The sequence below is a fragment of the Cryptomeria japonica genome, chromosome 11 (genome assembly GCF_030272615.1).
Source record: "Cryptomeria japonica chromosome 11, Sugi_1.0, whole genome shotgun sequence".
NCBI lineage: Eukaryota > Viridiplantae > Streptophyta > Pinopsida > Cupressales > Cupressaceae > Cryptomeria > Cryptomeria japonica.
In genome coordinates, this window is record NC_081415.1 from 562,642,125 (window position 1) to 562,656,566 (window position 14,442).

At 36.4% G+C, this 14,442-nt stretch overlaps 1 non-coding gene across 1 annotated transcript; it reads left to right on the forward strand.

Annotated features, from left to right (window-relative positions):
- The first annotated feature begins 12,381 nt into the window (after positions 1-12,381).
- LOC131026672 (U2 spliceosomal RNA) lies at positions 12,382-12,576 on the forward strand. Its single transcript, XR_009102369.2, has one exon. It is a non-coding gene; the product is annotated as a U2 spliceosomal RNA (small nuclear RNA).
- The last annotated feature ends 1,866 nt before the right edge of the window (positions 12,577-14,442 follow it).

Genomic DNA, 14,442 nt, shown 5'->3' on the forward strand with positions numbered 1-14,442 from the left:
CCTTTGTGAAGACAAGTGTAAAAGATTTCTCAACAAATGCCAACAAGAGGGAAAGTGTCAAGAGGATAAAGGACGTGTGGCGAAGATGCCATGTGTCCTCAAGAGAGAATGAACACTCCAAAGGAGGTTATAGTGAGGAAGTTAGAAGGGATAGGGTTGGTTAAATCCATGACCAGGTTGAATGGGTTAGGTTAGAATATGGCTAGGCTAGGTGGTTAAGGGTTAGGACACGTGTCCAAATTTGAATTTAAAATTCAAGTTTAATGAGGATGAATAATTAAATAAAATCAAATAATTGAATTTGATTATTTAATTTGGGAAATAGCATAAATGAATTAGAATGGGAAGAATTAGAAATAATGAACTATATAAACAAGTCATTAAATTCATTTATATAGTAGAGGAATAAAAAGGTTTATTAATTAAATAACTTCATATTTAATTAATTATCTCCAGACCAAATTTAAGTGTATACAATTGGGATTCAATCCCTTTAAGATGTTATCATCTATCTATGATGGTTTGCATACTACAATAAATGTTAGTTTCAAGCCATTTTGTAATAACTCATAAATCAAGGAAGTTATGCCTTATTGAGTGTGCAAGTTGAATGTGTTAGTTATGCCTTAGTCCTTTTTTAGACCTTTGCATTAGGTATCAGACTTGTATAATTTTTATGCCATTAAATTTCATGCCTTAAATACTTTGTATTAATCTTTTGTTAAGGTATTGGACTGTAGGGAAGTCTAATACCTAAGTCTTTTGTGCGTTAAGTTTTTACATGCCTTCTATATTAGGGTATCAAACTTGTAGGAAGTTTAATACCATGGTGTTCATATTGTAGATATTTTATTTATCCTTCTATCATGGTGTCAAACTTGTAGGAAGTCTAATACCAAAATTTTCAAGCCTTAACATTTATGTCTTAGTCAGGGTATCAAACTTGGAGCAAGTTTAATATCAAGGCATTTGACTTCTAGGAGGTTTGATCCCTTGTTCTATGTATAGAACTTGGGACAAGTCTAATGCTAGTGTACCAAACCCCAAGAGTCCAATCCCCTAATTTTCATATCAATCTTGGAGAAAGTTTGATGCTAATGTGTTAAAACCTCGAGAGCCTAATACCTTTCATGGGTTAATTCCTTATATGGTTTTCGATAAATGCTAATCCCTTGTCAATGGTCTCTTGGTGCCAATACTAGGGTTGCATCTCTTTGTATTTTTTTAGCCTTCCTCTCATGGAACCATGATTTTTCATTAGTGTGCATGTCAAATATGTCTTCACATATTTTTCAGACATATTTTGTAGGGTAGAGGTTGAAAATCTTAAGGAAATGCATAATTGAAATGTTATACCTTTGCTGTGAATCTTTTTTCCTTTAAGCCTCATGAAAGGTTGACGTTGCTAAGTAGGAGTTCATGCATGTCATCACTCATGGAGGAAACATGTAAACTTGATCATGGATGCTAACTTGAATGCTTTAATGCTTGGTCTCTCCTTCATTGTCTTGAAGATGACTAATTACTTGCTCAATTGGATTGTAATTGCAATTAAATTGCTATACAAAGAGATGTTCGAACAAGGCATAGGGAGTTATATCTATACTCAACCTCACGAAAGGTGTTGAAAATTTGAATAAGTTTGATGTTAGGGAGCACTTTCTTGCTTAGCATTTTCTCGATTGTTGGAGGTTCAAACTTAGGCCCATTTTGACCAGACCATGGCACTAGGCACCATAGTCTAGGAGGACTTGAGTGCGGGGAACTATAGACCTATATTTTTTAGCTACAACTTAGTTAGTGAGTAGAGAAAAGTGTCAAGCTTCCAAATTTGGCATTGACTTCGACTCAATCAGTCAAGTTCGGGGCATGAGGGGAAAAACACCAAAGCGAGCCCCAAATAAGTGTAAATTGTATGAGGATGCAATTTACAACACTACGATGTTAAAATTAAAAACCTTACAAAGAAATGGTGTATTTATTATTGTTAGATATTTTCCATACCCTTTCTTGTGTGGTTGTCGACTTATTGTAGCCCATAATCTTATACTTTGTTTGTAGTCCCTTATCTATGTAAAGTATTCAGTGTAGCATTGTGCCCTATTTATTGGGATTGAATCCCTTTAAGAGGTTCTCATCTAGGCATTATGGTTTCCATGCTCTAATAAATGTTAGTCTCAAACCATTTCACAATAACACATAAATCAAGAAAGTTATTGTTGGGAAAAATGGTGTCTCAACCTTGCATTTATGTGAGGTTACTATTTATAGTAAGTTTTCATTTGAGCACGAAATGGTGCGAAACTCTCCCTGAAGCTTCTGGTTGGCTAGATAAGCATTCTGGTAAAGTTGCGTCGCAAGGTCACAGCTAGTTTTGAAGATATTAAAGTTTTCGTCTTGGAGGGGTGCAATAAAATGTTTAAACTTAATTTTGGGGGCTTTAGAGGCTCCAAAACACCCTGAAAAGTGGCCGTAATCGGCACAGAGGGTTACGAGGTGATAGAGCACTTCACGAGCTTTCCGGCGCTTCAAACGGTTCGTCAATCGGATGCTCGGTTCTCAAGTTATGGCCTCCGGAAGTTTGTACTCCTGAAATAGGAAAAATAATTTGTATCGGATACATAAATGAGCTGTAAAAGGGAGCGACACATGTTGATGTGTGCTTTAACATGTCATAGAAGGGAGATAAGGTCGGCTACACCTTATTGGGTGGTTTTAGCCCATGGTTTTATAATACCGTTTGACAGTTTCTTGTATTGTATCTCCTATTTATGAGGTGTATGAGATAGAGGTTGTGTGTAAGAGTCTTATGGCTATTGAGTTGCCTCTGAATCTCTGATTAGTGGTACTCCTGCGAAGAGCTTGCTCTGCAAGTATGTTGTAATCTGTTTTTGATTGCTGAATAAAATATTGAGCTGCTTTTGGAGTGTGGGGTTTTTCTCCCGAAAGGGTTTTCCCCATGTAAATCACTGTGTTGTGGTATGAATGCTATTATATCTATTTCTATTTTTCTTTAACTGTTGTAACGATCTGAAAAAGTTTTGCATTACCCTCCTCTCAAGGTTAGTGTAGGAAGTTGTTTTCGCTACTTAACTTCCTTACAAGTGGTATCAGAGCCTGATCACCTTTGGTTTCAATTGTGGGCAGTTGGGTTTTTTGAACTAATCCAGATTTGAGTGGGAGCTTGTGCAGAAGACACTTTTTGATCTTGTTGCAGGAATATTCAGATGGCGAGTTCGTCAGGGAGAATAGAGGTGGAGAAATTTAATGGAAGTAATTTTGAGATGTGGAAGCTGAAGATGGAAGATCTGCTAATAGATCGAGATCTTTGGGATGTTGTTGATGCGAATGTCCAAAGGCCCTCAAATCCTACTGCGGCAACTCAATATGATGTTATGGACCGAAAAGCCAAGGGTCTAATCAGACTGTGCCTGACAGACTTTGTTCTAATCAATGTCCATGAAAACTCTACAAAGAAGCTATGGACTAAGCTTGGTGAGATGTATCAAGTGAAATCTTTATTAAATCAAATTTTCTTAAGAAAGAAATTGTATTCCTTGAAGATGGAAGAGGGTGGACGAATTGCAGACCACCTGGAAGCATTCAATATGTTGGTAGCTCAATTAGTATCCGTCGGTGTTAAGATGGACGAGGAGGAGAAATGTCAGATCTTGCTTTGCTCTTTGCCTGATTCGTGGGATTCTCTTGTTATGGCTATCGGTAGTACTTCTGTTGTTTTGAAATCTGAAGACGTGGTGGGTGCCCTACTCGGTGAAGAGATGCGAAGGAAGGTATCCATCAGTTCAAAGGAAGCCCTAACCGTTTGTGGAAGACCTAAGGAGAAAGGCAAGAAAAATGAGAAGCGTGACAAGTCCAAATCCAAAGGGAGATCGAAATCTCCTGGAAAGTCCAAAGTCATTTGCTGGAATTGCGGTAAACCGGGTCACATCCGTAAGGACTGCAAAGAAGAAAAGAAGAAGAAGAAAAAGAAAAGGTTCGATTCTGATTTTGAGTCCGACAAGGAAGATGGCGATGCATTTATTGCAGCTTTGGTGACTCATACAGGTAATGATGCCTGGCTAATTGACTCAGGTGCATCTTTTCATATGACTTCCAATAGAGATTGGTTTTCTAAATATGAAGAATTTAATGAAGGTAAGGTATACTTGGGTGATGATTCACCTCTAGACATTGTTGGTCGAGGTAAAGTTAGAATCAGGTTTTCTGATGGTAGAATAAAAAGGATTAATGGTGTGCTGCATATCCCTGGATTAAAACGAAACCTGTTATCTGTGAGCAAACTGATAGATGCAGGTGTGCAGGTAGTCTTTTTTGAAGCAGGATGTAAGATGATTAAGGGTGCTATGGTAGTTGCTAGAGGTGTCAGGTTTGGCACTTTGTATAAGCTTGATGCATACACTGTTGAGTGTAATAGCACTTCTGTAAAAAGTAAATCTGCGGATACTTCATTGGAAGATTTGAAGGTTTCACCTTCAGCAGATGGAAATAGTTTTTGGGTACCTAAGGGTGCTCTTTCGTCTGAAGCAAAGTTACCTGCAGAGAAGACTATGTTATGGCACCAGAGACTTGGCCACACTGGAGAAAAGGGTCTAAGGACCTTGAAAAATAAAAATCTTGTTGAAGGTTTGAATGATTGTAATCTTGACTTTGATTTCTGTGAGCATTGCATTTATGGAAAACAAAACCGCATTCAGTTTTACTCGAGTTCTCATAAAACTTGTGGTGTTTTGGATCTTATCCATTCTAATGTGTTTGGTCCAGTAGATGTCTCTTCGATTGGAAAATCCACATATTATGTTTCATTTATTGATGATTTTAGTAGAAGGACATGGGTATATTTTCTAAAGAGTAAATCTGAAGTTTTTAGTCGTTTTAAAGAATTTAAAGCAATGGTTGAGTTGCAGACTGGAAAGAAAATAAAATGTTTGAGAACTGATAATGGCGGTGAGTTTTGCTCTAATGATTTTGATAGATTCTGTAAAGACTGTGGAATTAACAGGCAGAAGACAACTCCGTATTCTCCACAGCAGAATGGAGTTGTAGAAAGAATGAACAGGATACTGATGGAGAAGGCTAGGAGTATGTTGAGTGGTGTTGGTCTCGAACAAAAGTTTTGGGCTAAAGCTGTTGCCACTGCTTGCTACCTGATTAACAGGTCTCCTACATCAGCTCTTCTTGATAAAACGCCTATGGAAGCATGGTCAGGTCACAAGCCTTCATTGAGACATCTTAGAGTTTTTGGTTGCGAGGCATATGCACATGTGCCAAAGGAGAAGCGAACAAAGTTGGAGAACAAGGCTGTGAAATGTATCTTCATCGGGTATAGTTATGGTGTGAAAGGATACAAGCTTTGGGACCCTGTTGCACAAAAGGTAATTCACAGTAGAAGTGTTCTTTTTAGAGAAATTAAGTCTCCTTCTGTTACATTGCAGCCATAACAGACTAAAAAAGAAGATGTGATTCAACTTCCTTCTACACCTGAAAAAGTTGAATCGAGACCCCTAAATAGGCAAGAATTTGAGGAGAGCTCGTCTAGCTCTGAATCTTCAGAAGAAGAGGAAGAACCTCCAACTCAGCTTGTTCGAAGGTCTACAAGACATAGACAACCACCTGAAAGGTATTCACCTGATGATTGGAGATGTATTTTTGCTCTGAATACTAGTGTGGATGAACCGAAATCTGTAGAAGAGGCATTAGGTATGAATGATGCAGAATCCTGGAAGATTGCTATGGAGGAAGAAATGGCAGCTTTGAAAAAGAATGATACATGGGATCTTGTACCATTGCCTAAAGGACGAAAACCTGTTGGTTGTAAATGGGTGTTCAAGAAAAAGATTGGTTCAGATGGAAGCATTGAGAAGTATAAAGCAAGGTTGGTTGCAAAAGGCTACTCTCAGGTTGAGGGTGTTGATTACGGTGAGATATTTTCTCCTGTTGCAAAAATGACGTCCATTAGATTTTTGCTTTCTGTTGCTATTGCTTATGATTTAGAGGTTGAGCAAATGGATGTGAAAACTGCTTTCCTTCATGGTGATTTGGAGGAAGATATTTATATGACACAGCCGGAGCACTATGTGGTGAAAGGCAAAAGTAATTTGGTCTGTAAATTGAAGAAATCTTTGTATGGCCTCAAACAAAGTCCTAGGATGTGGTACCAGAAATTTGATACATATGTGTTGAGTTTGGGATTTGAACGTTCTAAATCAGATCACTATGTTTATTATAAATCTGATGGTGATCATTTCTTATTCATTGCATTGTATGTTGATGATATGTTATTCATTGGTAAAGGGAAAGGTATGATTTCAGAACTGAAGTCTCAGCTCGCTGCTAAATTTGAAATGAAAGATCTTGGTGCAGCAAAGCACATTCTTGGGATGGAAATTAGAAGAGATAGGGCGAACAGAAAGCTATGGCTAGGCCAGAGTAAGTATGTGAATTCAGTGTTACAGAGGTTCAACATGCAGAATTATAGACCATTGAGTGTTCCTTTTACAGTTGGAACGAAACTATCTGTTTCAGATTGTCCTACATCCCCATTGGAGATGGAAGACATGAGCAGAGTGCCTTACCAGAGTGCGGTTGGAAGCTTGATGTATGCTATGGTCTGTACTAGACCAGATATTGCCCAAGCAGTGGGAGTACTTTCTAGATATATGTCTAATCCTGGTAGAGTTCATTGGGATGCAGTCAAAAGAGTCTTCAGATATTTGAAGGGTACTTCAGAGTATTCTTTGTGTTATCATGGTAATTCAGTTGGAGACATGACATCCCTTGATATCCATGGTTATGTGGATTCAGATTGGGCAGGTGATATTGATAGCAGAAGATCCACCAGTGCTTATGTGTTTACTTTTTTTGGTGGTGCAATTAGTTGGATGAGTAAGCGACAGGCTGTGGTTGCTTTATCCACTACTGAAGCAGAGTATATGGCAGCTACTCATGCTTGTAAAGAGGCCATTTGGCTTAAGAGACTGTGTTCGGATATTGGAATAAAAAAAGGTACAGTGATAGTTTACTGTGACAGTCAGAGTGCAATTAGCCTAGCTAAGAACCCGACATTTCATGCCCGGACCAAACATATTGATGTTCAGTATCATTTTGTTAGAGATATGGTCGAAGATGGTAGGGTGAAGCTGGTTAAGGTGGAAACTTTGATGAATGTTGCAGATGCTTTAACTAAGGTTGTGAGCACAGAGAAGTTCAGATGGTGTTCAGAGTCTATGGGCCTTATGGCCCCTAGCAATTGATTCATTGTGTTGACATTCCCTTCCGCTCATGCAAGGTGTTTGACAAGTGGGAGATTTGTTGGGAAAAATGGTGTCTCAACCTTGCATTTATGTGAGGTTACTATTTATAGTAAGTTTTCATTTGAGCACGAAATGGTGTGAAACTCTCCCTAAAGCTTCTGGTTGGCTAGATAAGCATTCCGGTAAAGTTGCGTCGCAAGGTCACAGCTAGTTTTGAAGATATTAAAGTTTTCGTCTTGGAGGGGTGCAATAAAATGTTTAAACTTAATTTTGGGGGCTTTAGAGGCTCCGAAACGCCCTGAAAAGTGGCCGTAACCGACGCAGAGGGTTACGAGGTGATAGAGCACTTCGGGAGCTTTCCGGCGCTTCAAACGGTTCGTCAATCGGATGCCCGGTTCTCAAGTTATGGCCTCCGGAAGTTTGTACTCCTGAAATAGGAAAAATAATTTGTATCGGATACATAAATGAGCTGTAAAAGGGAGCGACACGTGTCGATGTGTGCTTTAACATGTCATAGAAGGGAGATAAGGTCGGCTACACCTTATTGGGTGGTTTTAGCCCATGGTTTTGTAATACCGTTTGACAGTTTCTTGTATTGTATCTCCTATTTATGAGGTGTATGAGATAGAGGTTGTGTGTAAGAGTCTTATGGCTATTGAGTTGCCTCTGAATCTCTGATTAGTGGTACTCCTGCGAAGAGCTTGCTCTGCAAGTATGTTGTAATCTGTTTTTGATTGCTGAATAAAATATTGAGCTGCTTTTGGAGTGTGGGGTTTTTCTCCTGAAAGGGTTTTCCCCACGTAAATCACTGTGTTGTGGTATGAATGCTATTATATCTATTTCTATTTTTCTTTAACTGTTGTAAGGATCTGAAAAAGTTTTGCATTACCCTCCTCTCAAGGTTAGTGTAGGAAGTTGTTTCCGCTACTTAACTTCCTTACAGTTATGCCTTGTTGAATGTGTAAGTTGAGTATGTTGGTTATCAATGCCTTGATTCTTCTTTGGACCTTTACATTAAGGTATCACACTTGTAGAAATTTTGATACCATATAATTTCAAGCCTTAAAGAATTTGTATTATTCTTTTGTCAAGTTATTAAACTCAAGGGAAGTCTAATACTTGAGCCTTTTGTGCCTTGAGTTTTTAATTACCTTTTATATCAGGGTATGAAACTTGTAGGAAGTTTTATAGCAAAGTGCTCATATTGTAGATCTTTTAAATACCCTTTCAAATTGGTATCAAACTTGTACGAAGTCTAATACCAAAGTATTCAAGCCTTAGTATTTATGGATTAGTTGGGGTATCATTTTTGGAGCATGTCTAATATTGAGCCATCTAATTTGAAGTAAGTTTGATATTGTGGCATCATACTTTGTGGAAATTTGATCCCCTTTTTTGGGTATCAAACTTGGAGAAAATCTGATAGTAGGGCATTAGACTTTGTGTAAGTTTGATTACATGTCTTGGTATCAAACTTGGAGTAAGTTTGATATTGAGGCATCAAAGTTTGTGAAAGTTTGGTCCCTTGATTCAAGCATCAAACTTGGAGCAATTACGATACCAAGGCATCAAGCTTTGTGGAAGTCCAATCCCTTGTTTGGGTATCATAGTTGGAGTAATTCATATATTGGGGCATTAGAATTCATGGAAGTTTGATCCCCTATTCTAGGTATAAACTTGGAGCAAGTCTAATACCAATGTAGTCCAATCCCCTAATTTGCATATCAAATTTAGAGCAAGTCTAATAATGATGTATTGAAACCCAAAGGGCGTAATACCTTTCATGGGTCAAGTTCTTGTTGGTTTTCGATAAATGCTAAGACCTTGTTAATGGTCTATAGGTGCTAATACTAGGGTTCCATCTCTTCCCATTTTTTTAGTTTTCTTCTTGTGGCACCATGATTATGCATCGATGTACATGACAAGTATGTCTTCACATATTGTCCAAACACCTTTTTCACATTGAATGGTTAGAATTAATTCCACCTCTTTTTAAAAAAAAAAAATGTTGGTCATGTTTTTCCATTAATATCCCGGGCATTTGGCTTTGGATGCTACACATAAAAAGTTCATATTTAAGCTTCACTAGAAACATACTCCAACCATATTTTATTGATCTAATTTACCATTGTCGTTGTTGTAGAATCATTTGAATGTAATATAGTCATTATTGTAATAGTAAAGAAAGCAATGATTACATCTATATTTATCGTCCATTGTCTAATAAGAAGATCAGATGTTGTGTTGGCATTATTGATTGAAGTGTTCTAATTTTTTTGATGTATGCACATAAATTTAAATCTAAGTTATCTTACATCTAATTGTGTGATAGGGCTTGATAGTGCTATTATCTAATAAGTGTTTGTGGAAGATTAAGAATTAGTTTGCATTATTCTTTTGGCCTGTGATAGTATAGTGGTATCAAATGTAAGTAGACCTTGCTAGCCCATACATTCAAAGTTCAACTTTATATTTTTTAGTTTTATACAACATATTGACAAAGCAACCAAATATCACTTGAGAGAGATTAGGAAATTATCAAAATTTTAGAGACTAAATCATCTCTCATAAATCATGTTATAGAGCATAACAATATGGTAGAAAGAGAGAGAGAGAAAGAATGAACACAAAAAATAACCTTGAGGGTTGATCCAAAAGGAAGTTTGATCTAATGGTTGATATAATGTCACAATTGCTTCACAAGATGGACAATATGAATATGCCTAGATAATTAATGAGTGAAGCAAGTGGTTCTTAGGGTAATAATATATATGCCACATAGAGCCACACACAAAGGATTGCTCTAGTTTCAGCTACAAGACCCACCTAATTTATCTCTTGGAATAAGGAGTTGGAGGCTCTAGACCTCGAAGCTCAAAATTCATAGTTGATGATATTAGGGCTTGGCATTCAAAATATACACATCTCCTCGGGGATATTTAACATGAAATGTCACTCACTAATTATATGAACATGAAAAATTCCTAGAATGGTTACATACTCAAGCCTAGGTTGCAAGCCTTTCAAAGATATTTATAACAAGCAATGGGGAAGTTGACACTCTTTCCCTATGATGGGTGCAATAGATGTTCAACTCTCATGCTTAGATCATTTTTATGTACATAATTCAAATCTACATGTAGAGTTCAAATCTGCAAACCTTGTATTTAATTTTGGTTCATTTTCACACACATGGATTCGACCCGTACCAAATTATGAAATTAACTTATTTCATATTTCATTGTTAAATTAATTAGATTAGATTATTTGTCACATTTAAAAGATTCAATTTTAATAAAATAATTCATTTTATTTATTAAGCCGATAGGCTTTTAGTGGGGGATTTTTGCCGTCGAAGTGCAAGACAATCCGACAACTGTTGCTTTTCGGTGACCAGTGGTAAAATTCACGTTGCTGAACCTGCTAGCTTGGAAACTTGTCAATGCAAATTTAATGAAAATTGTAACAAATCTTAGCCATAGATATTAACAAATCTTGGCTCTTGGATTTAGGGAATATGGGAAAAACCCTAACTAGAGAATTAAACAAGATCTACACTTCAATGAAATTTTTATACAGCGGGTTGTCGTTTAGCAGTTTCAAATTTATCTTCCTACAAAAGGAAAAATCCAAATCTTTTAACGTTAGCGGTGGTGGATTTACAGAAGTAGAATTTATAGAGTTTATATGGGCCTCTACTTTATCTTTCCCCGGGCTCTATAGGAAAGGAGCGAAGCCAAAAGGCCCAACCAATCACTTTATTTAAAGCTTAAACCGCCTATGCTTCCAGTTCTTATTCAATTGATGAAACCTCGACCACGCACCTCTGAACCCCTCTTGGGCCATGGCCACTGATAAGATCTCTTTTTCTTGTGCCTAAGTGGTATTCCTTAATGAACCAATTTTTTATCTACAATTTTGTGCAGCTAAGGCCTGCAAGGTTCCTGTATTACTTTCAATGTAAATATGATGATGATTCATTGTCTCTGCAATGTAAGGAGTTTAGGTTTTCACATTGGGGCTAAGGAGAGCATCGACATTGTTCTACTCTTGTTTTCTTGAACTTTGAACAAGGTAACTTACTAATATTTCTTGGTAGTTTACTTTGTGTGCCAAACAAGAAAGTGGGCAGAGGATTGAGATTTATTCATACATTTCAGGTGTGTATACGTTAATCATATAATACTCACAACCTTGCTATTTGCCAGTCAATTTTTTTCTTCATATAATCTCTCTTAAACCTTGTGGATTTTGTTTGCAGGGAATTTATTCAATGTTTCAACGAATATTTTTAATTAGGAACTTTATGAAGTATTCTACACCAGGATTACTAGGGTTGTTTCTTTCTATGTAAATTAGGAACGAAGATTTTTATCTTCCCTCCGCCATCGCGAAGTCGAAGAAGCAAAAAATGAGAAACAAAAGGGCACATTAACCAGTAATTTGACCTTTGCGACCATGCAAAGAAGACTTTCTTTATTATTTTCTATGTTTACATATATTTTCTATGCAATGGAGCAACTTTAGGGTGATGCCCTATTTTTTGCCTAAATCTTAGTTACCAAGTTCAACCCTTGGGGAAATCAAGTGAGACTTTTCAGGTAGTTGAATTTGTGAATTTTCACCTATCGACGTCCTATTGCAGACACTCCTGCAACTGCTAGTTTACAACCTTTCTCAAGTATTTTTGATATAAAATTAGACTACATTATTTGTCACATTTAAAAAATCAAATTAAAATAAGGTAATTTATTTTATTTCTTTACAATTTTTATTATACAAAACAAAACCTTTCCCAAATATCTTTGTATAAAATTTTACATCAGATGATTAATTTAATAAATGTTATAAAATATCTCTTTTATATTAATTATCAGAAGGGATCTTATAGTAGGGAATGATGAACACACTATTTTTATTTATTATTTAATCTACAAAGTTTTAGAGAAATATGGGTTACCTCTCCTTTAGGGCATACGAGAAAACCGAGGGGCCACTTCAATATCGCCTGTAGGAGTCCTCCGTCGAGATTTTTTATCCCACATGTAGCAGGCAAATAAATAAGAGGATAACGTACGTATAAATTAGGGGGGAAGACTCGTTTCAAATCATACCTTTCTCGGCCTTTTGGCTAAGATCAAGTGTAGTATCTGTTCTTATCAGTTTAATATCTGATATGTGGTTCAATGAACCACACGATATTAAATTAATTTCTTGAGGGGGAAGGTTCAAACGGTAGCTTGCTGCCAGAGCCTTCGAGCGTCGCTTCTGTATTGCACTACAGCAGAAGCGAGGCGCACCCCACACCCCCAAATCAATTGTCAAATTGAATTACGTTCCTAATTTGGTTACTTGGATTACAGGTAGTCTGGCAAGCTGTAAAGAAGGTTTTGGCAATGCCAATAAATCCCCGACAAGCAATTTACTGGTTAAATTAAGACATTTTCAAGAGCTTGATCTTGCTTACAGGGCTAAGCCTACCGAAAAGACAACAATTCATTTATGGAAGGATCTTGATGATGCGTGCAGAGGAACTTGTGTTTGCATCATTTGACCTACAAAAAATGGAGAGATGAAACTCTGATAAGAGAAAAATTCCGCCATAACTTAGCAAGATAATGCATAGATTAATCCATCGAAATCTGGATAAAGAATTTTTTTTGGGATGAAGGAATTCGAGCTGCCTGCCTGCGATTGCCTTGCTTTATAAGTTGTTAGCCTGATTCGAAGTTCTGCACGAAGGAAGTTGAATATCACAAAATTTAGTAGTATTTATTCTAAATTTCTTAAATTTTATTAGTATTCATTTTAAATCTCTCAAAATTTATTAGTTTTTGTTCTGATGTAATTGCAAGAAGCAATCTTATAATCTAATGTTCGTCGAAGGAGATTAAAATGAGCAATAACGGTAGATCGCAATGAGAGTTAAACAAATTCAAAGCAATTAGAATGTCAAATGGTAATTGATGAAGGTTTACATGGCTATCACAGTGGAACAATAGTGAAGGGTAAGACAATTTGAGACCTTATAAGCTGTATGGTAATGCACATAAACAATGTAATTCACAGCAATATGTCAAATTCTGTGGCTATTAAGAGACTTTGCCAAACCAATGCAGCACAAATGGATTGAGATGTATAGGTAACCCTTTAACATATCTAGTAGTATGAAAAAGCGGGTTGAGATGTATATGTAGCCCTTAAAATCTCTAGTAGCATGAAAAAAATCTATCTAGATGTAGCTTGGAAATATCAAAGATGTCTAATTAGTTCTTTTACATATTTTGTAGCAGTAAATATATCACTTATACGTGTTATCATGGTTATTTTGGTGTCACGAGGTGCAAAACATAAAATATTGCTTATAGCACCCTTTCTTTGAACACAACTATAACATTTAGCAATATTGCATTTATTATTGTGGTGGGCAAAAAAAAATTGAGTTAAGAAAAATCAAGAGAGGTTTTTGTGGGTGGACTTGATGTCTACTCGTACGTTTAGACAAGAGATCTATAGGTGCCATAGTTTAGATAATAGTTATGCCAAAATTTGTAACTTTATTGGTCTTGGGGCTCTTAATAGATTTTGCTAGACAATTGAGGCCTAAAAGGATTGGGATGATTTTGTAGAAAAATAATGCTTCCACTAATGATTTATACATGTTGACATGGTTAGTTCAATACAATTGCAAAATGCAAAATATCACTCAAAGTACCCTTTCACTAAACAAAATTGAAGTATTTGACAACATCATGTTTATCATTGCTATATGAAAATAAATTTAAGTTGATAAAATAACAGAGACTATTGTAGGTGGAAATGACATCTACATGTAGGTATAGATGATATATTGTAGGGTTTCATAGTTTGAGATAATGGCCATGCCAAAGTTTGACATTTTTCGGTCTCAGGGCTTTTAAGAGATAATAATCGAAAAAGATCAAGATAACAAGTGAAATGATTCTTCTACTAGCATTATTCAATCCACTTGGATAGGTTGGTATAGTGCAATGAGGCGTGAAATGTAAAATATCACTAGTAGTACCCTTTCACTTAATGAAATTGAAGCATTTAGCAACATTACATTTGTTGTTGCTATGGACAAATGGATTCAAGTTGAAATAAACAAAGAGTTTATTGTAGGTAGAAGCGATTCAATTTTAGATGAGAG